The 24,456-nt window shown below is 47.7% G+C and overlaps 1 protein-coding gene across 2 annotated transcripts in view; it reads right to left on the bottom strand.

Moving 5' to 3' along the window:
• The window catches only part of PACSIN2 (protein kinase C and casein kinase substrate in neurons 2), a 133,861-nt gene that overhangs the window by 82,915 nt on the left and 26,490 nt on the right, over positions 1-24,456 (bottom strand). Inside the window, exon 1 of one of the 2 annotated variants that reach the window (XM_086712108.1) lies at positions 365-569. The exons of the other annotated variant lie outside the window; for it this stretch is intronic. The gene's annotated coding sequence lies outside the window, so the exon portion shown is untranslated. Of the gene's footprint in view, positions 1-364; positions 570-24,456 lie in introns of those variants that run through there. 2 annotated transcript variants of the gene reach the window in all.

Here is a 24,456-nt window from a genome sequence, read left to right as displayed (position 1 = left end):
CCCAAGTTTCCCACTTATTCCATCTATTTGGGAATGAAGCATGCATGTGTGCTCTAAAACCAGAGTCAAGATGATAAAGCCCGACCTTTCATTTGTCTCGGCCAAAAATCTATTCGCCAAGCAAGAAATCAAACATTTACTCCGACATTTTCGCAAAGCATCTTGGAGAGAACACTCCACGCTAGTTCGGTTCCTATTGAACCGGGTGAACGTTTCCATCGAGAAGCTCTAAGACGAGGTGTGTTTAAAAGGTGAGATTTCTGTTAAACCCAAGCACCCAGGGGGGAGAAAAAAAGTCAATGACAACTCTGCTCTTACAAAGGTCTCCCCTCAAGGAAATACACACCTCAGATGGCACACTCACGTTTTTCTGTCAAACGCCAGCTTCGACTGCCTCCCTCTGCAGCTCAGCCTCCCTCCGTACCTGCCTCCTCCCGGCCCTGCCGGCGTGTCTGACCTCCAGCTCCCCGCCGAATTCTCCCAGCGCATTTCATCATTTCCTGTTGGCCGCCGACTCCTGGCAGCGAGATAAGGTCGGGCCTCCACGCTGCAGGCACCCTCCAGGCACCAGGTCCGCAGACCTCCGCTCCGGGCCCGCTGGGACCCTCACGGAAGCGCTTTCTTTTCAGAAAGCGGCCCAACAGAAATCTCAGTACTCGAGAGAAAGTCAGACAGAGGAGATCTGAGGACAAAAGGCATAGGACCCTCCCCAAATCAACCTGTCCATCGACTGACTGACACTGCACACGACAGCCTTAGAATCTGTTGCAGTTGGGATCCTTCCAGGTAGGAGCAGAGACCTGCTCTGGAGCTAAGGGGCCAGGAGTCACGGGAGATCATGGGACAGGGACTTACTTGCAGGGGATAACCTTACATGGTCCCTACACGTAAAACTCAACTTCTCTTTGGGACTCCATACAGCGAGGCGCAAGCGGCTCAACAGCTGGAGACCCCGGCCTCTCAGCAGCACAGGCGGCCTCCGGAGGCCCTCAAATGCGTGAGTGGGAGTCGCCAGAATAAAAACTAAACGCAGAAAATACCCTTCCTCCCGGAGCGTTACAAAGAATTAAAAGTGAAGGAAAAAGAATAACGTAACTTTAGGGGAAGGGGAAGGGGTCCTAACTCATTTTTAAATATACGTGCCGATGAGAATACATACTGCATGGTTCCCCTGAATTAAAGTAAAGAGCCGACACAAACATTCTACGCTGCTTGAAGCCAGGGCAGAACGGGAAGGGACTAAGCAGGAAAGGGTTGCCACGAGCACTTCTGAGCAGGGCTCTGTTTCCTGAGCTGTTTGTGTGCTCCGTTTGTGAAAACTCGCTGGTATGCAAACGTGTAATATGTGCACTTGTATGTATATATTGTGTCTCAATGAAAAGTGTTTTTAAAACGTATGCAACAATGGGGCGCCTGGGTGGCGCAGTCGGTTAAGCGTCCGACTTCAGCCAGGTCACGATCTCGCGGTCCGTGAGTTCGAGCCCCGCGTCAGGCTCTGGGCTGATGGCTCGGAGCCTGGAGCCTGTTTCCAGATTCTGTGTCTCCCTCTCTCTCTGCCCCTCCCCCGTTCATGCTCTGTCTCTCTCTGTCCCAAAAATAAATAAATGTTGAAAAAAAAAAAAAAAAATTAAAAAAAAAAAAAACGTATGCAACAATACTAAAAAATACAAACACTACAAAAAAGAACAGATGTTGAAACTAATGTGTAAAAACACAAGAAATAAATGTTTTAAGATCTCAGTTTCCCCAAAGTACCCTCCCAGAAGATATAATATGCACCCCTCCCCCAACCCCTATGGCAAGCTAGATGCTACGTTTAAGTGGCGGTGGCCAGAACTGGATCCTTCCCTCCTTGCAACATGGGCCTCTAGGATGACCTTACAACACGAAAGAGAATAGGTTAAGAATATCTTTCCAGAATCTTGTGTTTAGAAATGCCTTAGTGGAGGGGCACCTGGGTGGCTCAGTCGGTTAAGCGGCCGACTTCGGCTCAGGTCATGATCTCGCAGTCCGTGAGTTCGAGCCCCGCGTCAGGCTCTGTGCTGACAGCTCAGAGCCTGGAGCCTGTTTCGGATTCTGTGTCTCCCTCTCTCTGACCCTCCCCTGTTCATGCTCTGTCTCTCCTGTCTCAAAAATAGATAAAACGTTAAAAAAAAAGAGTTTTTATAGAAATGCCTTAGTGGAAGAACACCAATAAAGCAATGACCATGCCGACGCAAGGCTCAATTACTTGACATGTGATAATAATTCACACTACTTGGAAAATTATCATGTCATCCTCTGGCCCCCGAAAGAAAATCCCCACAGAAGTCAGCCCAACGCAGACTTCGCTGTACCCCACAGTCCGCTCGGTTCCCCCGCACCCTTACAGAGGGACACACGCTGGAGCTCTAGGCCAGCCGCACCGGGCCACCGGCGTCCTCTGGCCTGCAGGGAGGTGCCTATTTCATCCCGGGGACTGCTGGGGGCGGGGGGGTTAATGGCCCTCAAGGTCATTTTGTCCAGTGACGGACACTAAGGCTGGAGAAGGCTAAATAATGTTTCTAGAGACTACTCCGGTGTACCTGACCACGACATGCAGACAGGCTTTCTACAACTAACAGCCTGGCATTTACCTTCCAAAGCGTTTTAACTAAATTTAAGCAGCACAAAGTATGGTCACAAAAGTCCTTTTCTGGGGGTATTTTCTTCCACTAAGAAAGAAGAAACACCTGAGTTCTGGTAGAGTCAGCTGATCATCCTCCTTTCCTCTTCATCGGTTGGCATGACAGAAAACCCCACCCCAGAGGCCCACTTAGGGCTCTTGGTTACGGGAGAGGACAATCGTGGAGAGATAGATTTATTCATTTTGTTTTTCTAAGACCCTCATTCTCTTTACTTTTTTTGTAATCCAACAAACACAAGCTGCTTGGTGAACATTTATATAATGCTTACTTTATGGTTAATCATGAAAATAATCCCATCAGGGCACTGTTGCCTCTCCCATTTCCCAGATGAGATAACTGAGGTCCAGAAATATTCTATTACCTGCCCTGTGTCCCAAAACTGGCACATGGGGGTAGCTAAGATCTGAATCAGCTTCCTGAATCCAGCTGTTAACCACTCCCCCCACCCCACTGCCTCGCCACTGTGGCCTCCCTCGATAAACCAGAACTGAATCTCGGATACAACTGCTGTGTAATAAAAATCTGATCTGAAGTGAATTAAGAATGCAGAGAGCAGGGGTGCCTGGGTGGCTCAGTCGGCGAAGCCTCCGACTCTTCATTTCGGCTCAGGTCACGGTCTCACGGTTTGTAGGTTTGAGCCCCACGTCAGGCTCTGGGCCGACGACGCAGAGCCTGCTTGGGATCCTCTCTCTCCCTCTCTCTCTGCCCCTCCCCCGCTTGTGCTTTTTCTCTTTCTCTCTCTCTCTCAAAATAAATAAACTTAAAAGAAAAATGCAGATGGCAGTGGGACTATGAAGTAACGAGCCCAGCTTTCCTTCCAGCGTGGCTGGGGCGTTCTTCCCGCTCCCCACAACCTCAGCCACACCTCACCAGTGCATTCCCAGTTCCCAGCAAGAGACAAGCTGTCCTGCCCCTCTGGCAGAGGACAAGACTGTCTCAGGCAGCTCTCCCACCCTAAGGCAGTCCTGGGACAGAAACACTGCTCCAGGGAAACCCACCTGCTAACCTCTGGCACCTGGTGCCTAAACTGGTATTTCCAGTTCCAATCTGGTTTCTGTCACCGGACTTGAAACCATTGGGCATTCATTCAACAAACATTAGTGGCAGGCACAGTGCTTAAGGCCTCGGGGGCCCCATGGTTGTGAAAGTCAAGGTCCCTGCCCGGGACTGCTCAGTGTCGGGGCAGGACACACGTGTGAATAAATCAACACGGCACGGGCTGATGACTGCGAGAACCAACATGCACCAGGGGCGGAGGGAACACTGCGAGGGCGGCAGCGACCCAGGGTGGGAAGTGGGGTCGGGGAGGGCTCCACGAAGAAAGGGACAGGAGAGGGTTCTCCAAGAGCTTGTCATCAGCCTACTCAAACCACGTAGATAAGGCAGGAAAAGAAATTCAGGGACCCAGGCCAGCAAGTCAGCTAAACGCTACCAGAGCCTCCATGACCTCCGTCCTCAGCCAATGGCTGAGTCCTGCCCCTGCAGTTCACCAGCCCAGCGTAAGCCCCAGACGTCAGGACGACACCAGGCAGGCTGCCTCCTCTCTCTGACACCTTTGTTATATGATCGGCGCGGGGCGGAAACGGCTGCCTTTACCGAGCTCTTCTAAAAGACTCCGTAAGATAGGTACCGCTAGCCCCGTTTTACAGAAAGGAAACCACCAGAGAAGTTAGGCAACCTGCCCAGCACCACCCAGCAAATAATGGCAGAGTAGGATTCAGAGTCAGGTCTACCGGATACTTTCAAAGCCCACGGTCTCTCCACCGGGCTCAGGCCTCCCACGGAGCCAGCCTCGTGAGGGACAGGAGGACATGTGTCAACAGGTCACGTCACATGGGGCGAGAACGGGACTTCCACTACGTGATTTTTTCCCCCATTCTGCTACCGGTCTGCCCTTGCTCTAATGCCACACTTTTTCCAAAACAGCTTTACTGAGATGTAATTCACATACCATATAATTCAGCCATTCGCAATTTACAGTATATCTAATTCAATGGTCTTCATGAATGTAGAGTTGTGCAACCAACGTCCCAATTTCAGGACATTGTTACCACCTCAAAAAGCAACCCGGCGCACTTTAGCTGCCACCTCCTTCTCCCTCCCGTCTTCCCCGCCCCTTCCCCAACCCTAAGCAACTACTGCCTCTTGCAAGGTGACCCTTAAAGAGGTTATGGGCACACAGTAATCAGGACGTTAATAAAACAGTGCAGACTGCAGTTCTGTGCTTCAGTCTTCCCTCCTGGGCTAAACAGAGCTCCCAGATGAGCCAGGACAGGGCCAGGGAAACGCCGGACAGCTCAGAGGCAGGTGCTGGGGGGAGGGGTGGAGGTACCTGGCGGCCCCATGCCAGCTGGGCTCCGCGGTTCTCGTTCTCGTGTCCCTGAACTTAGGGGGCGCTCAACGCAGAGCCTGGTGGTTTGGCACCTGCCGGGACGGCGGAAGTCATGCAGAAGCTCTAGAAGACCCCTCTGGTCACAAGGCCCCACACCGGCAGCAATGCCCATCTCCCCATCTCCGGAAAGGCAAACCAGGATCGTATCCACTACCACAGGCTGGCGCCAACCAGATCGGAGTCATATTGAGAAGCCAACTCTTCAAGATTCTCAACTGGTGACGGCCGGGGTGAGAAGGTGCCTCCTGTGCTCTTCCTCAGGAAGAGCCCTCCTCAGTGCGGAGGGGAGCTGGGACAAGGGGATCCACAGACCAACCAGGCACGCACTCCCGCGGGGCCCTGATTTCTCTATCACACTTCTCCATACGGGGACGGACGCGGAAACTCAGCTGCGTGAGGGGCAGGAAACTCCTCCTCGACACTTAAAAGGAATGAGCTTCCGACAGATGCAAACGGGTAAATCACAGAAACTTGGTGGTGAGCAAAAGAGGGCGGGCGCGAAAGGGTGCCTGCTGTGTGTCTCCACTGACACGAAGCTCTAAACCAGGCCAAACAAACCCACCGGGACTGGATCAGTGTGTGCCTGGGGCTGGGGCTGGGGCCGGGCCGGGCCAGGCCGGGTGGGGGCGGAGTGCACAGGGCACAAGGGAAGTTCTGAAGCGATGGAAATGTTCTCTGTCTTGCTTGGGGCTGTGGCTACACAGGCGTATCCATTAGTCAAAGCCCTTAAATGGGTCCATTCGGTTGTATGACATTAATATCTCAATGAGGAGAAAAGGGGAGGGGAGCAGGCAGGGAGGAGGGACTGTGGCAGAGACAGGAAAAGAAGAAAAGCCCCGTGCGGAACCTGAACATCGGAACTGTCCCCACTCTGCAGGGCCAGTGCAGCAAAGCTGCTTTCACCGAGGACCACACGGCAAGGTGCCTCTGAGCTCCAGGCGGTGTCAGCGTGCGTGTATTGCACTGGGTCTCAGTTCTTAGAACAGCTGGTCCCCAACAGGCACAAACGATCCCGATGAACCCGAGTGCCCTACCCCCTCACCAGGTGAACTCGGCTCTCCCTTAGCACTACAGTAAAGAGCGCAAGAACGTCTAGTCAGCGGATTAGAAAGGGCGGCTCTCGGTGACAGGTTTTGATGGCCGTTTGACAGTCGGAAAGCAAGTAAAATCTAATGCGATAATTACAATTATTAGCTTTTCTTTCTCCTCAGATGATAAGTAAATCTGAAATTCTAGAATTTAAATGGGTTCTAGAAAGCAGTCCGATGGGTTATTTGGTGTTGGTTGGTGGAGAGGGTAGTGGCCGTGTTCAAATCCTACTTGTTAGCCTTTCATATTTCTATGGAATAAGACATAAGTAGAGCCATCTTTGCCTTTGCTTTTCCCACATATGTATATAAAAAGGAACAATCCAAGCCAAATTTCTAACATTCTCCATCAAAGAAGGAGGTGCCAGAACAAGCTGAACTAAGTACCAGTTCTATCTTTGGAAAAAAAACAAAAAACAAAAAAACCCTTTAAAACCCTTTATATAAGCTTCTTTGCTTCCCTGGCACTTGCCCAAAGCTAAAGAAAAAAATGAGCCAGACTAAAGCAGAAAGCCCAACTGAGAAAAACTTCAAAGCACCAATGTGATATGAAAAATGTTAATTTCTTTTCTTACACATTTGATAACGTGCCATCGCGAGAAGAAACCCCTGGGCTTCTAACACAACATGTGCGTGGTTAAGATGTCACTCTCGGTTCTGGGGCCCCCTCAGGCCCTCCTGGGTCAACACGCTGAAGATGGAAACTGATCCATGAAGGAAGGTCTGAACTCAAAAAGGAGTGGTGAGCAAGATTTGTGGTGAGTTTTGGGTATCTGCAGGAATAAAGTCAGAGACAGGCTGTGTTCGAGTGTTACTGGTGGTTTTCCCCCTCTTGTATGTGTGTGCACCCTCTCTGTGCTAGGCTCCAGGAATTACAAGCTAAATCGCTCCCCACACTTGTCCTTACGCAGCTTAGAGTTTAGGAGGGTAGGGAGACAAGCACGCAGGGGACCACCCAGTGTGACGGGTGCTACCTAACAGATGGGAAGCAGGGAGCCCCACCTAGGAGGGTGGGGGAGATGGGAAAACTCTCCGGAAGCTGGGCCATGGGTGGAGTCAGGTAAGGAAGGGGCTGAGGCTCCCTCCTCCCCCAAGAGGGGAGAGGGCACCAGACGGAAGCTCCCAACTTTACCCACCAGGGTTATTTTGTCCACCAAGGGCACTAAAACAAGAAGAAAAACCAATCACCTCCCATTATTTCATTTCAAAGGCATTTTAATAATAAAAAAGGCATTTGACACTAAAAAGCAGGTCATACAACTTCAGAATAAATCAAGAGCCTCAAGCTAAATATCTCTAGCTTTGTAAAGAATAATTACAATGTTGATACTTTGGCCCCATGGCAGTAAAAATACCATCATGAACTGGTGTTTAGAAATTCTACAAATATTAGGTAAAATTAGGGACTATTTATGACATTTTATACACATTTGCCATGACGTTTACATACAATGACTATACTTCCTGACAACCCTGCAAGGTGAGAGGCCTGTCCCCATCTTTTGGAAGAGAAAACTAGAGCTCTAGGGAGGTGGCTTGCCGATGGTCACACAGTGGTGACAGTGCACAGAGCTCTACACTTGGTTCCCTCTGCCAGCGGAGTCCTGGGTCCCACAAGCATGCCGTGATGGTGTGGGAGAGCTCTGGGAGACCTCTGAGGGCCTTATCAGAACTCAACCTGTTCTGGGGCACCTGGGTGGCTCAGTTGGTTGAGCGTCCAACTTTGGACACTGAGCCTGCTTGGGTTTCTCTTTCTCTCTCTCTCTCTCTGCCCCTCCCCCCCCCCCCTCTCTCTCTCTCTCTCTGAAAATAAATAAACTTTGAAAAAAGTTAAAGAACTAAACATGTTTTATTGTTGCTTTGGAGATGGCAAAGGAAGAATTCAGTTCTTGCCTTTTCTTTTTTTGATAATCCCAAACAACCAACTCAAACCCTTCATGAAACCGGGAGAGGTATAAATATGTAAATAAGTGAAATCACGATCCCAAGCATCCCAGAATGTTCTCATTACCTTCTCCTGCAATTAGACCAGTGCCAGCGATAAAGAAGATGGGAAAGATGGGAGAAGATCGAGAATCCCGATGTGCCAAGAAATAGGGGGCATCCAAACCCTTATTCAAGAATACTGTGCTTCAGCCCGGCCTGTAAATATATACATTTAGAGTTTAATGAATGAATCTAAAGCCCGCAGGCACTGTTGAGTGTTGTAGAAATTCAATTTATTTATTTATTTTTTTAGTTTATTTTAATTTATTTTGAAAGAGAGAGAGCAAGCAGGGGAGGGACGGGGGGTGGGGGGAGAATCCCAAGTAGGCTCCTCACTGTCAGCACAGAGCCCAATGTGGGGCTTGAACTCACAGACGGTGAGATCATGACGCAAGCTGGTCAAGAGTTGGTCACTCAACCAACGGAGCCCCCCAGGGCTAAAAATGCAGTTTAAAAGACACGCTCTCTAACCCCAAAAGCTCCCATTCTCAGGTGTGAAATGGGATTATGAATAGAATGCCAACGACAAACTTCAAAGTGCGTCTCGTTTTACAAATTTCATGTTTTCCTTCTACTTTTACCACTTAAAATTGAAGCCTACTCTAAACAATCTTAAACACAGCATTCCCAGTTGTACTTCGACAAGGCACGAGACCCTGCCAAGTGAGGACATTACAGGCTGGCCTCCGTGGGCAAGGTGGAGCTGAGTGGGGCCAAGCAACAGAGAGGGGCAGCGGTGAGCAGGTGCGGGACCCTGGCAGGCTTCTAAGCTCCTCCGCCTGTGACACGAAGACAGCCTCAGTTGCCACACCGGGGCTCGGGAAGATGAAGGGAGGTAATGTACACACAGGGCATTTTTACACGGTGGCCGCTGAGGTCACCCCCATGATGCTGACCCCAGCCAAAGTCACGGAAGGATCAAAGGGGACTCTCCTAGGATAGGGTGGAAACATAGTAGGCAAAGACGCAGGGACTCGGGTGGCAGCAGCACCCCAGGAAATTCAGAGGGCAGGCGACCAATACAGGTCAGAAAATCAACGATGCAATCCGAATGGAGGAAAACCCATGGTGACCACGAGGAACCACGTATGCATATGGAAGGGGCTGCTTCAGATGGTCTTGAGAAGGAAAATAAAGTGTGGGGGCTCTGCCCAGAAGCCAACCGGGCTGAGCAGCAGAGAGGGCTGAGTCCAGAACAGGTCTCAGGGGCACACGGCGAGCACCCTGGCAGGGGTCGCAGGAGAGAGCAAGCTGTTCAGCCTGGCAGTGGTTGCCCCACATCCGTGCCCGGTGGCCCGGCTCAAGACAGAGTACAGACGAGGAGCCCATTTCCCCCGCGAGTGAGACTGAAGTAAAGGACAGGTTACAAGGGCTCAGTTGGTTAAGCGTCCAACTCTTGATCTCAGCCCAGGTCATGATCTCACGGTTCATGAGATCGAGCCCTACATGGGGCTCCGTGCTGACAGTGAGGAACCTGCTTGGGATTCTCTCTCTCCTTCTCTCTCTGCCCCTCCCTCACTTGTCCTCTCTCTCACTCTCGCGCTCTTAAAATAAATAAGTAAACATTAAAAAAAAGAGAGAAAAAAGGACAGGTTACAAATGGCTTAAATCATATGATCCCATTTGTTTCTAAAAATCACATTTGTGTGTGGTAAACGTAATGCTCTGGAGAAGTGAACATCAAGGTACCGACAGTGATTTTCTTCTTTTGAATAATTTGTACTTGTATTTTACAAAGTACGTGCATTGATTTTACAATGAAGGAATAAACGGAGTTCCTTACAAGAGTTTAAACCCAAACGGGTGACTCCAAGGCAGTGCGAGGCAGGCCTGTGGAGGGCCCACGGCTGCACAGAGGGCACTCGGGACCACGACGCTCGGAAGCCTCTGGGCACAGCACCCCCACGGGGCGAACCCCTGCCTGCAAGGCTTCCATAAAACCCCCATTCTGGACAAACCCTGGAGCAAAGATGCCATCAACCAAAGCCTGACAGAACCTCCAGAGGGAGGCACGTCACCCTTGCAGTTGGTCTCACTGGTTGCGCAGTATTTCACGTGGGAAAGCCAAGGGATGGGGTTCCTGGGCATACCCCACAATTCACTCCGTAACTCCGTCTGAGATCTTATGAACCATATCCGTACACATACTTAAGTCCTAGGAAGGGTCGAGGCTCTCCAGCCACATCCAAAAGCAGAAGACACTGGCCCCGGCCTCAGACCAACGATCTCATCCACAGTAGAGCGCTTCTTTAAGACCTCGGCATCACCCAAATTAACTCCACGCAGAGGCGGGTCTGAGGGAGCCATTGTGGAGGGTAAGCACATCTGAGGTTACCAGAAGAACAGAACCAAATGAAGGCCCCGTCCCCAGGGCCATCCACACACAGGCAGGGGAGACTTCTCAGGCTCTCACAGTTTGACGCCTCCCAGTGAGAACCCTGAGAAAGGGGAGTCAGCTGCCAGACAGCCCCTTCCCTAAGAGGGGACAAAGATCCCAGTGCTTCTGGCAACACACATGACCCACAGAGCTGGGTGACCACCGAACCCATACAACGAACATACGCACGCAAAGCTGTATAAAGGTCGTGACAGGGAAGACGGTCCTGTGACAGTACCTACGTACCTGGATTAGGGCTGGGGCAAATTTATTTTTTTTTAATTTTTAATGTTTATTTATCTTTGCGAGAGAGAGAGAGAGACAGAGTATGAGCAGGGGAAGGGCAGAGAGAGAGGGAGACACAGAAGATCTTTTCTTTTTTTTTTAATGTTTATTTTATTTTTGACAGAGAGAGAGAGAGAGAGAGAGAGAGAGAGAGACAGAGCGTGAGTGGGGGAGGGGCAGAGAGAGAGGGAGACACAGAATCTGAAACAGGCTCCAGGCTCCGAGCCGTCAGCACAGAGCCCGACGCGGGGCTCGAACTCATGAGCTGTGAGATCATGACCTGAACCGAAGTCGGATGCTCAACCGACTGAGCCACCCAGGTGCCCCAGGGCTGGGGGAAATTTTATAAACAGTCCAGAGCATTGACTTCCAAGGCCAAGATCTTCTTAAAATGTGGCACCAAGCATGCTTATGATGCTTCATGACGGTGTTCACTTTTACAACTCCTCACTCTGTAACTGTGTTGGCGGGTGAATGGGGGGGGGGGGGCGGGGGGGGGGGGAAGAGTTGGACACAAAGAGCAAGCTGACCCAGACCCTGGGGCCCTTTGTGCTTATTCCCCCAGTGTGCCCCTTCCAAATCCACTTCCAGTTCCCTACCTGTTAGAAAGTGTCTTGAGGCTCAGGAGTGGGGGAGGGGAGGGACTGGGACCTTTAACTGGTACCAGTATTTCTCTGCTTCATTTATCGAAACGCCAGATTCACAATGTGTAATGTTCAAAACAGTGCAAATATAAGAAATAGGCCACGTCCAAATTCATTAGATTCAGATGCTCTTTCCACAAATTAATGTGACAATAGTGAAGATTTTCTGTCTGTTCCACAAACGTATTCCAACTCATCTATGACCTCATTTTCTGCAGGATTCATTTCTGACGGTACACCGATTATTGTGCTACGTCTATGACGTTAAGAAATACTTTCATTACATAATTATTAGCAGTACCACTTAACACTGTTTTATACACAAGCTTGTCTTCCCACGGAGGCCTTGGGGAAGAACCAAATACCTTCAAGATGAGTCCTACCAGCCCGAACGACTCTGGCAACAACCAACATCATAACACCTACACCCTCAAAACCATGTGGGATTCATTGTATCTGTAGACTGGGAATGTTTTCCTCTTCATCTTTTATAGAAAACGTCAACCGTAGGGGAGCCTGGGTGGCTCGGTCGGTTAAGTGTCCAACTTCAGCTCAGGTCATGATCTCATGGTTCATGAGTTCGAGCCCCGTGTCAGGCTCTGTGCTGACAGCTCGGAGCCTGGAGCCTGCTTCAGATCTGTGTCTCCCTCTCTCTCTGCCCCTCCTCTACTCACACTCTGTCTCTCAAAAATGAATAAATGTTTAAAAAAAAAAAAAAAAAAGAAAAGAAAAAGAAAACGTCAACCATATAAAAAGTAAAGACTAGAATCATGACCCCTAGTTTCAACAATTACCAATGGAGGGCTGGCCTCGTTTCACTTGTGATTGAGAAAATTGTTCAATGCTCCCAGAATCGTGGGCCCCAGATGTGTTTTCACGGGACCCGGCAGGCCCACAGCACGGGTGCTTACTCTGGGAAGAGACACACGGCAGAGGAGAGGCCCTCACTTGAAGGGAATGGCAACTTTTTGGGGAGCCAGAGCCGCTCAAGCCATGTGTCACACTGAGGAGTAAAAATACCATCCTACAAGGTGACCCTCACCAGGGATCAATCATGCTGACGTCACTGCGCTCCCTGAAACGGTTTCAGGCAGGCGCTTCACCTCTGCCGTATTCTTCCCCACAACTCATAAGTCCCATCCAATAATGTGAAAGAAAAACATGAGGCAAACCCAAAGTGAGGGACATCCCCCCAAATATCCGACCAGCACTCTTCAAAACTGTCAAGGTCGTGAAAAACAGAGAAAGGCAGAAACCATCACAGATGAAGGAGACCAGGATAAACGCGATGTGATGTCCTGGACTGGATGCTGGAACAGACAGAATCTCAGTGGAAAAAGCAGTGAAATCCAAGCACAGTCTGTAGTTTAGCTAATAACTCTGTACCAACGTGAAATTCTTGGTTTTGCCAAGTGTGCTGCAGTTACATAAGATGTTAACATTCAGGGAAACTGGGCGAAAAGCCTGTGGGAACTCTCTGTATTGTCTTTGCAACTTTTCTGCATACCTCAATTTTTTCCAAAATAAAAAGCTTATCGCAGAAAAAATAATATAAAAAATTCAACTGGCTAATAAGTGTTCATTATACCCTTTATGAGGAGTCGGTGGCAATGTGGCCTTCCTTCTAAAATTCATCCAGGGAAGACGAAGCGTGAAGAAATAAAACAGTTTGCTAAAGAGTCTCAAAGAAAGGGAGCCCGCTGACCTGAAGGAAGCTGAAGGCCGTTCAAGGTCGCTGACGCTGTGCACCACTGGACGCGGGAGCATCTGACTGTAGCAATGAACTGGGTTGACAGAGGTGACCACCAAACCACGAGACTGCACTGCCTGGTCTCCCCACTCCAGCCTCAGCAGAGCCCGCGAGGAGCAGGCCCGGGCTCCCGCCCTCCCTTCCCGCCCAGCCTCTCCCCTCCAGAGCCTCTCTTGGTTCACTCAGCAAGCTCTGAGGGTCTGCCGGCTCGCAGACTGAAAACAATAAAAGGAGGAGGGATTACATACCACTGTATGAGAATTCATTTTTTAAAAAAGTTTTTTGGGGGCGCCTGGGTGGCTCAGTCGGTTGAGCGCCTGACTCTTGATTTCAGCTCAGGTCATGATCCCAGGGTTGTGAGATCAAGCCCTGAGTCGGGCTCTGCGCTGACGGCACAAAGCTTGCTTGGGATTCTCTCTCCCTCTCTCTCTGTCCCTCCCCCGCTCACTCGTGCACTCTCTCAAAATAAACATTAAAAAAAAAATTTTTTTTTCTAATGTTTATTTTTGAGATTGAGAGCTACAGAGTACGAGGGAGGGGGCAGAGAGAGAGAAAGAGAAAGAGAGAGAGAGAGAGAGAGAGAGAGAGAGAGAGAGAGAATCCTTAGCAGGCTCCAGGCTCTGAGCTATCAGCAAAGGGCCCGACACGGGGCTCGAACTTGTGAACTGTGAAATCATGACCTGAGCCAAAGTCAGACGCTCAACCGACTGAACCACCCAGGCACCTCAAAATAAACAAACATGTAAAAAATAAAAACAAAAAATAGTTTTTTATAAATCTCGAGAAAAGATGAGCTGTTATCAGAAATGCACTGGGTGGTGGGGGGGTTACCTGGCTTGCTCAGTTGGTAGAGCATAGGACTCATAATCTCAGGGTCATGAGTTCAAAGCCCCACATTGGGTGTGGAGCCTACTTAAAAATTTTTTTTTAATTTTTATTTTTTAACGGGGGCACCTGGGTGACTCAGTCGGTTAAAGACCAGACTTCAGCTCAGGTCATGATCTCATGGCTTGTGAGTTCGAGCACCGTATTGGGCTCGGCACTGAGAGCTCAGAGCCTACAGCCTGCTTCAGATTCTGTCTCCTACTGTCTCTGCCCCTTCCTCATGCGCGCGTGAGCTTGCTCTCTCTCTCTCTCTCTCTCTCTCAAATGAATATTTTAAAACATTGTTTTTAATTTTTAAGAAAAGAACTGTGCACTAGCAAGTATGAGGCTGAGCTCTGCACAGGGAAAGGGCTGGAAGCAGCAGAAGCAGGATTCTGCCCTTGGTCTTTCTGACCCGGAGACCATGCTTGGAAGGGCTGAGCCTATCACCTCACAAAGACTGAAAATTCACTGGTGCTTTTCAATAGCTTTGCATGTGCTTCTTCGTAACAGTGCCTTCCCGTATTTGAAACAGGACACAGTTCTAGAAATCAAAGCACACACCTGGGTTTTCAAATTATAAACAGCATATGGGGATTTAATTCATTCAGAACTGGATTTAAGAAGACTTTTGTGGCCGGAGTCAACACAAAGTAAGCACGTTAGCACAGCCAATGTCCTCCTGGGGACTAGAGCAAACGTCCTGCATTTGAAGGTCAGCCCACGGAAGAATTTATGTGAAATACTCCTGCCCAAGCGCTCTGCAGCAAAATTACTGAGAGACAAAGGGAGAGAACCAGTAGCGATTTTTTTTAAACAATCTTAAAAAAAAAAAAAAAAGACAGCTAAAAAAAGGTTGTACTTGTTCTCCAGAACAACAGTTTGAAAACGACAGAGTCTGCCATGTTTCTCATCAATGAGCAACTTCATTATTTCTGCTTATCCAGTAATTGGAGAGTAACTGAAGACTGTCTTGCAAAATTCAGGTCAAAACTCCCCCAGCGCCCTGAGTGACGCAACCAGGAGTCTGTACAATAGGGTCACTGCCCGACGGCCCTCCACTGAGCCTTCGCTTTTCAACTTCACACTGAGAAAAAGGCCACATAGGCTTTTTTCCATTCATTTTTTAAATGCTGTATTGAGTTAGAAACTGTCCAAACACACCCTGGACTTTACACATTTGACAGACTCTAGAGGACTAGCTCTCGGGCCCCACACCCAGGCTCGCCAGGCCTGGCAAGCCCCACACCGGCACCAGGCACAGCAGCCTTCCCCGGACGCCCAACGGGGCCGGGGTGCTCGGCTGTAAGAAGACGGGCAGGTCTTGTCTCAGGTTGCTGAGGGGATTAGGTGAGATAAAACACCTGGTCTGGCACCTGACAGCCTATCGTGTCCCAAAATCTCCATCTCCTTCCCTCCAAATCCCTCTATCCACTCTCCTTCTGGTTGCTCTCCAAGACCCAGGTACCACGGAACAACAAAAAGCCAATTCCACTGAGGAGCCAGCACAGCTGGCTTTATTGTCCCCGCACAGCTCTTTCCCGTGGGCACCAGATGACAGGTACCATGCCCACCACACTCATCTATCAATTGCCTATGAATTTCATTTGTATTCCGACGACCTCTACACTGATTTCCACGAAGGAGGATTTCCTCAGTGCTCCTGGTCTGTTACCCCATGTCTAACTCCTCCCCGGGGGAACAGCAGCACACTCTTCTTGGTGGGCAGGGGACAGCTACCAAACACAGGCTTCTTGTCTGGGTGGATATTATCATTAAAAGATCATAAGCAAGAGGAACAAGGCCGGTGGCACCATAATCCCAGATTTCAAGATCTACCACACGAAGCTAAAGTACTCAAAACAATACGGAACTGGCACAAAAACAGATCAATGGCACGGAACAGAAAGGCCGGAAATAAACCCACACTTATATGGTCAATTAATCTTCGACAAAGGAGGCAAGAATATTCGATAGGCAAAAAACAGTCTCTTCACTAGGAAAGACTGTGCTGGGAAAACTGGATAGCCACATGGACCACTTTCTCACACCATACACAAAAATAAACTCCAAGTGGACTAAAGATCTAAATGTGACACCTGAAACCATAAAATTCCCAGAAGATACATAGGCAATAACCTCTTGGACAACAGCCTTAACAATGTATTTATGGGTAAGTCTCCTCAGGCAAGGAAAACAAAAGCAAAAATAAACTATTGGGACTATACCCAATAAAAATGAACAGCTTTTGCACGGCAAAAAGAACAAAAAACAAAAACGATCAAAAAAACAAAAAGGCAACGTACTGAATGGAAGAAGAGATTTGCTTGTGATATATCTGGAAAGGGGTTAATACCCAAAATAAAAACTTATTCAACACACACACACACACACACACACACACACACACACACACACGAATTGAAAAATGGGCAGAGGACTGAAATAGACATTTCTCCAAACAAGACACACAGATGGCCAACAGACATAGGAAAAGATGTTCCACATCACTGACCATCAGGGAATGCAAATCAAAACCACAAGGAGATGTCACCTTACACCTGTCAGAATGGCTAGCCTGAAAAAGACGATTAACAGGTGTTGGTGAGGATGCAGGGAAAAGGGAACACTCGTGCACTGTTGGCAGGAATGTAAACTTGTGTGACTGCTGTGGAAATGGTAGGAAGGTTCTTCAAAGCGTTAGAAATAGACGTACCATATGATCCAGTAACTCCACTACTGGGTATTTACCCAAGAAAACAAAAACACCAATCTGACAAGATACATGCACTGCTATGTTTATTGCGGAATCATTTACAATAGCCAAGATACGGAAGCAGTCCAAGTGTCCATCAATAGATGAATAGATAACAAAGATGTGGTACGTGTGTCACACACACTGGAGTATCGCTCAGCCATAAAAAAAGAATGAGCTTTTGCCCTTTGCAAGAATATGGATGTGGACCCAGAGAGTATTGTGCTAAGGGAAATGAGTCAAGGACAAATACCATTTGGTTTCACTTATATGTAAAATCTAAAAAACAAACAAAAAACAACAGAAACAGACTCATACACACGGAGAACTGGTGGGTGCCAGAAGGGAGGTGGGTGCAGGGATGGGCGAAATAGGTGAAGGAGATTAAGAGGTACAAACTTCCAGTTATAAAATAAGTAAGTCACAGATGCAAAGCACAGCGCAGGGGACACAGACAATAATGCGGTAATAACGCCGCGTGGCGACAGACGGCAACGGCACTTACCACGGTGGGCACCGCGTAACGTGCAAAATTGTCAAAACACCACGTTGTGCCCCTGAAGCTAATAGAACATTGTACGTCAACTACACTTCAAGAACAAAGCAAAAAAATAAAAATAAAAATAAAGAAGAGGTCATCGGCACTGGACTCATTAAGGCCTCTTTTTCTTCCCTCTCCCCTGCAGACCAATGCAAGGCCGCCATCTGGAGCAAAGATATCTGCTCGGGAGACCCAGCGAACCTTCAAGGAGGCCATGCCCGAAGGCGGGTCAGGGAGAGCCAGCAAATCCACCCGGCTAGTGCCACCATATCCTCCACGTCTGTTATGAAGGGGGTATCTGGTCACTTCTGACATTCGTGGCATCTCTCACGGGTCCCAACCTGAGTGAGTGTAACCTACTAACTCACTCAAACCCGATTCCAATCGGTACTCAATGATGAGCATTTACGAAGCTCTCGTCGTACGCTCACTGTAAAAGTGCTAATTTTAAGGGAGACAGAGATCCACTTAGAGAGTCTCCGTCCTTGAGGTTCACTCATAAGGAAGATAAAACCAAACACTTTAATAAAAGGCAGAATGGAGGAAGGGAGGTTGTCTCTAGTGGTGGTAAGCTGATCAGGCACAGACCAGGAACAGACCCTCAGGGCCAGAGGTAGGGAGGAATGGGGAGCTGTCATTTCATGGGGACAGATTCAGTCTGGGAAGATGAAAAAGCTCTGGACACGGATGGTGGTGGTGGTTGCACAACAATGGGAATGTGCTTCATGCCACACAATCGCACAATTTAAATGTTTATTTGTTTTGAGACAGCAAGAGTGAACAAGCAGGAGAGGAGCAGAGAGAGAGAGAGAGAGAGAGAGAGAGAGAGAGAGAGAGAGAGAGAGAGAGAGAGAGAGAGAGACTCCCAAGCAAGCTCTGCACTGTTAGAGCAGAGCCTGACGCGGGGCTCAAACTCACCAACTGTGAGATCATGACCTGAGCTGCAATCAAGAGTCAGACACTTAATTGACTGAGCCACCCAGGTGCCCCAGAAGTGAACAATTTCAAATGGTTAAAATGGTAGGGGTGCCTGGCTTGATCACTCATCAGTGGAGTATGTGACTCTTGATCTCGGGGTTGTAAGTTCAAGCCCCATGTTCTGTGTAGAGATTACTTTAAAAAATAAAATCTATGAGGCGCCTGAGTGGCTCAGTCAGCTAAGCATCCGACTTCAGCTCAGGTCGTGATCTCGCAGTTAGTGGGTTCGAGCCCCACATGGGGCTCTGTGCTGACACCTCAGAGCCTGGAGCCCTCTTCAAATTCTGTGTCTCCCTCTCTCTCTCTGCCCCTCACTCTCATGCTCTCTCTCTCTCTCTCTCTCAAAAATAAACATTTTTTAAAAAGTTTTTTAATCAAAAGTAAACATTTAAAAATTTTTAATAAAATCTTTAATTAAAAAAATAGAATGGTTTAATTGGTAAATTTTATATTATGCATACTTTACTACAATAAAAAAAGTCAATTTTAATTAAAAAAAAAAAAAGCAAAGAAAACAAACAGACCCACACTCAACAGGGTGGCCACATCAACCAGTCATCCACATGGAAGAAAATAATACTGGATTCCTACCTCACACAAAAAAACAATTACAAAAATCAACTTCAGATAGACTAAGGCTTCATGTGGAAAGCAAAACTTTAAAATTCTTAGGAGAGGGGCGCATGGGTGGCTCAGTCGGTTAAGCGTCTGACTTTGGCTCAGGTCGTGATCTCACGGCTCGTGAGTTCGAGCCCCATGTCGGGCTCTGTGCTGACAGCTCAGAGCCTGGAGCCTGCCTCAGGTTCTGTGTCTCCCTCTCTTTCTGCCCCACCCCCCACCTGCACTCTGTCTCTATCTCTCAGAAATAAATAAATGTTAAAAAAAACTTTTGTTAGAAGAAAATAAATATCTTTATAGACTCAAGGCTAGGAAGGATTTCCTTCAAAAAGTCATTAAAAGTACCAGATCATTAAAGGAAAGATTTAATCTAGTGAACTGCACTGAAATTAAAAATGTTTAACAAAAGATAGCATAATGACAATAAAAACACATGGACAAGGTAGGAGGCAGTATCTGTATCTCATCGAACCAGCAAATCGGCTACTATGCAAATGAAGAAGAACCAACACAAATCAGTAAGGAAAATACAAACAACCCAAGAGACGTACAGAAGACTCATCAGGCGTCACCAAAAAGGGCCCATGGATTGCTAACACCCACATGAAAAGATGCTCATCTTCATCAGTGACCAGAGGGACGCAAATGAAGGCCAGAACGAGAAGAACACTGACAGCCATTAGATGGGCACAATTAAGGAGTGCGACAATAGGGGCGCCTGGGTGGCTCAAGTGGTTAAGCGTCCGACTCTTGATTTCCGCTCAGGTCGTGATCTCACGGTTCGGTTCGTGACTTTGAGCCCTCCATCGGGCTTTGCGCAGATAGCACAGAACCTATTTGGGATTCTCTCTCTCTCTCCCCCTCTCTGCCCCTCCCCGCCCCAAGAATGAATGAATGAACGAATGAATGAATAAATAAACATTTTAAAATTTGTTTAAAAAAAGGAAGTGTGACAATGGTCAGTGTGGAAGAGAATGTCTATGCATGTGATTAATTTTATAGGCCAAGTTGACTGTCACAAAGTGCCCAGGTATTTGATCAAACACTATTCTGGGTTTTTCTGCAAGGGTGTTTTTGAATAAGATTAACATTTTCATCAGTAGATTGCCTTCCACAATGTGGGAGGATCCTAATCGAATCAGCTGAAGATACGGACAAAATAGCCAACCCTCCCCCAAGCAAGAGAGAATCCTCTTTCAGCCGGCCTTCAGGAGGGCCTGGACTGTAGCATAGTGTCTCCTGGCCCAGACTGTAGATTTGGGCATGTCAGTCTCCATAACCACATAAGCCAATTCCTCGAAATAAATCTCTTTCTACAGATACACACATCCTATTGGTTCTGTTTCTCTGGAAAACCCTGACTAATACAATGCACACAATGGAACACTATTCAGCAGTAAAAGGGAATTTGCAGATTACTTACGATTCTCTTTTTATAAAGCTCATAAACAAAAAGTGAATACATTGGTTATACATGCATACATAAATATTCTTTTTTAAGTTAAAAAAATTTTTAAATTTAAAATAAAATAATTAATTAAAATAAAAAAAATTTTTTTTAAAAAGGCAGGGTTAATGAGGGAATGATAAAATATCCTGGAATACCTTTACCCACTGGCAGGAAATACCTACTAGGAGCTTCCCTGTGGTGCAGGACTGTTAAATTCCCAAGCTGGGAGGCTGGCTTCAAGGTCATTATTATGCTTCAAAACTTGCATAGACCAGTCTAGAAGCTGCCATCTGACCCGAAGCCCAGGGTTCAGAGCACTCAAGCCTTCCCTCCCCCTCATTTCAAGAACACTGGTCCACTTATTTTGCATGTGGAAGAGGAAGGGAGAGGTCAGACATTATGGCTGGGCTAACCCCTCGAAGAGAGGGTACAGAACCGCGGGCACCTGCCAGGTTACCCACGCTGCCACTGGCCCTCAGCAATCTGGACGCTGCACTCAGTTCCCGGTACTTGTACTGCTCCTCTGGCCAGTGAGGTGGCTCCTCGCGGTAACAATCGTCTCCACCACCCAACCCCAGGAATTCATTCCTGGTTCCTGCAGGGTGAGGTCAGGAGCCACACCTGGTGGTGAAAGGCCAGTGGGAAGTCCTCGGGACAAGTGGTCACATGCTCCAGACAGAAGACAAGCACAGGGCCAGCTCACTGGACAGACACTGCCACAGCCACTCCTCTGGCCCCTCTCCCCATGCACCTGTCACGTCCTGTCACATCCACAGGATCATCTGGGGGCTCACGGTTGTGAAGGAACAGGGCTGCAGGCGGGCCTCCCTGTCGTGCTGGAACTTAACAGAACGACAACTTAATGTGCTTGCTGCCCGCTTCGGGGAAATACTTCCGTATTTATGTAGATTCCTCCTATGACCATTTTACTTAGAATTTCATCAGGATTAGCTATTGGATTTTATTATATGCCTTTTAAACGTCTGCTAACACAGTCAACGTAGGTTTTAATTTTATGTAGTGAATTGGTCAGCAAAACATTGAGTACTTACCAGGCACCAAGCCCTGTTCTCATCACCGTGGACGTATTTATCCCACATTTAGCCCTTACGTCAACCCTGTACGACGGTGCTGTTCTTGTGCTACTGATTTTACAGATGACACCAAAGCTCAGGAGATTTAAATAACTCAGCCAAAGTCAGAGAGTTAACAGACGTCAGGACTGGAACACAACATGCTCCTAAGCCCTGAGCCAGAGCCTCCGCCGGCTGACACACTTCCTGTTAGGCTACCCTGTGCTCCCGTAATAAACCTTACTTGGTCATGGAGAGTAAAGCTTTTTTTTTTTTTTTTTTAATTCAAGTACAATTAACATACACTGTTATTATCAGTTTAGGATGTACAATAAAATGATTCAACAATTCTGTACATTTCTCAGTGCTCATCACCATAAATGTACTATGCATCCCCTTTATTTCCCCATCCCCCAGCCCACCTCCCCTCTGTAATCTTTTATTACACCACTATATTCAAATTACTGTTCTAGTTAGAAATATATTTAGAAATGTTCCAAATATATATAAACATACATATGCATACACACACAGGAAATTGGTCTATAGTCTTCTCTAGACCATGGATGGAAGAGGAAATCTACACACTGTGAAGAGACAGACACAAAGGACTACATAAAAATTTTTAAGCTTTATGGAAAAAGACATCTAAACAAAATAAAAACAAATTATAGGAACAACAGCCAGAGGGACATATTTGCAATTCATACAACAAGGGATTTATAGCCCAATGTACAGAGCTCCTAAAAACCGAAAAGCAAATTCAATAAAAGAAAACAAATGGACAAGGATTATGGATTAAAAAAAAACTCCTAGAAGAAATACAAACGGCTAATAAATATGTGTGATGTTCCTCAGCCTCACCAGTACTCAGGAAAATATAATACAACAATGGGATGCTATTTTCACCCATCAGATTAGCAAAAGACAAACATCTAGTGCCCGGTGGAAATGCCCAGAAAAGGCACACAAGTCACACGCTGTTGCTGTAATTATGTCCTACAAAAAGGCTGAAGCAATTCAATCCGGCCCAACTACCGAAAACTACTGCCGTGGGAGATACCCAGAATACGGCATTCACTCACTCACTCATTCGACAACAAACACGTACAACACACAGAGCACTTTGTCAGAGCTCTGTTTCTCAGACAGCTTAAATTCAGGAGTCTGTAAACTAAAAGGAAGTGAAAACAGCCAGTTGCTGAGCGGTGCCTACAGTATGTTCCTGCTTTTATTAAAACATGCTCTGATGTCTGTGAGAGCCTAGAGAAAGTTGTGGAAGGCTCGGCTATACCAGGTCAGTGCTGGTTTATCTCCACAGTGTTGTGACTGGAAGTTTACCACCGCCTGGACATGTATACATCTTTCTGTTTCGCTTGGCATGAACATAGAGTAACAAAGGCAGTAACCTGTAACTTCGAAAAATCTAAGAAAGAATATTATGGCTTTGGTTTACACACAACAAAAGAACAGCACAAAGTCCACGTCGGCTTGGGGCACAGAGCCCAGAGTCCACCCCCTGTCAAGCCAACGGGTGCAAAGCTGGGCTCTCTGCTCCGGGATGACACTGTGTCTCCTCACTTGAATTCACCCACCCACACAGGGGGCATCTCAAGAAGACTTCGCCTCTCATACAGTGAGTTTTGGGAGGCAGGCTGGAAACATGGCTTGAACTCTTGAGTTCCTATGGATGACATGCTACATATTTTTAGCCTCTAGAAGTTCAGGTGAACTCATCTGAGACACATACAAAAGTGTCTCTGCATCCTGGATGCATCCTGGCCCTTGTTAACGTATTATCCCACTTCACAGGGCACCCTGCAAAGCCTTTCCCAACAGGCTGCTCCTTGCCCAGCACCCATTTCTCCCCCTTCTAGCTACGGCATTCCAACGGGGCTTTGGGGGGGGGGTCCCCCCACCCCTTGGAAACAATCGTCCCTTCCCTGACTCCTTTTCGGTCTGTGAGGCACCCCACCCACTGTCTTCTAAGGAAGCAATTTTATGCTCAGGTTAGCTTAGGACCACAGAACTGTGACTGGTACACCGTTTCGTGACTGAAAGGAACACCATCCTTCTTGACCGATCCACTGGAGCAGAGCACAAACACAGGTATTTTAAAGCTTTGTCACTCAGGAGAAATAGCCTGTGCCTCTACAAAGGACGGAGACACAGAAACTTCAAAAATAGATTTACTTACCACTGCCCAAGACCCAGTGACAGTTACATACGTTTAAATCTCTACTTACAGAAAAATATGCAGCTGAACACAGAAAGAAATGATTGGCCGGTCAAATACCTGCTTCTCCATGCAGTCTGACCCCTTCCTGCTGGGAGCACAGGTTCTCTCTGAAGACATCTGCCACTCTTTGACTTGTGTATCAGTTACTGAAATACAGCAGCGGCCCCCACGAGGCTGGAAGCTTCCGGAGAACAGACTCCCCATCTAATTTACTAAAGGACCCTCTTGGTATATCAACTGCATGTGGCAAACAGACCCCACACGCTGCCCAACGTGCTAAGCAAGCGTTTGTCCCTGGGAATATTAGCACCGGGAAACCTCACTAAAAGGGAGTTGGGGAGTTCTGGCAGGGGAGCTCCCAAGCCCCCCCCACCGATTGGTCAACTGCAGACCCAAGAGGAAGAGACAGACTTGACCTTGCACGCATACTACTCCACTACTCCAGTAGGGGGAAGAGACGCTTCCCTATCCCCTTGGTCAAGGGCTCAGCCAATGAAGACCCACCATACTTTGAACTCCCGGGTTACTCCAATGGACTTTTAGTTTGTAACAACCTTCTCGGCTTACCCCTTTCTCCTTAAAAAAGCACACCTCTCCGCTGTTCCCTGGACTTGTCTACAGTTTTGCCAAAACGGGTTTGGCCCGGATTGTAATTCTCTTATTCCTGAATAAACTGAATAAACCCTTCTTGTGCTGGTAAAATAACTGGGAATTTTTATTTTTAAAGTCAACATCCCCAAACCTATTTAT

The sequence above is a fragment of the Puma concolor genome, chromosome B4 (genome assembly GCF_028749965.1).
Source record: "Puma concolor isolate L17-30 chromosome B4, mPumCon1.1.hap2, whole genome shotgun sequence".
Lineage (NCBI taxonomy): Eukaryota > Metazoa > Chordata > Mammalia > Carnivora > Felidae > Puma > Puma concolor.
Note: the sequence above shows the minus strand (reverse complement) of the source record. Positions and strands in the feature narration are given on the sequence as shown.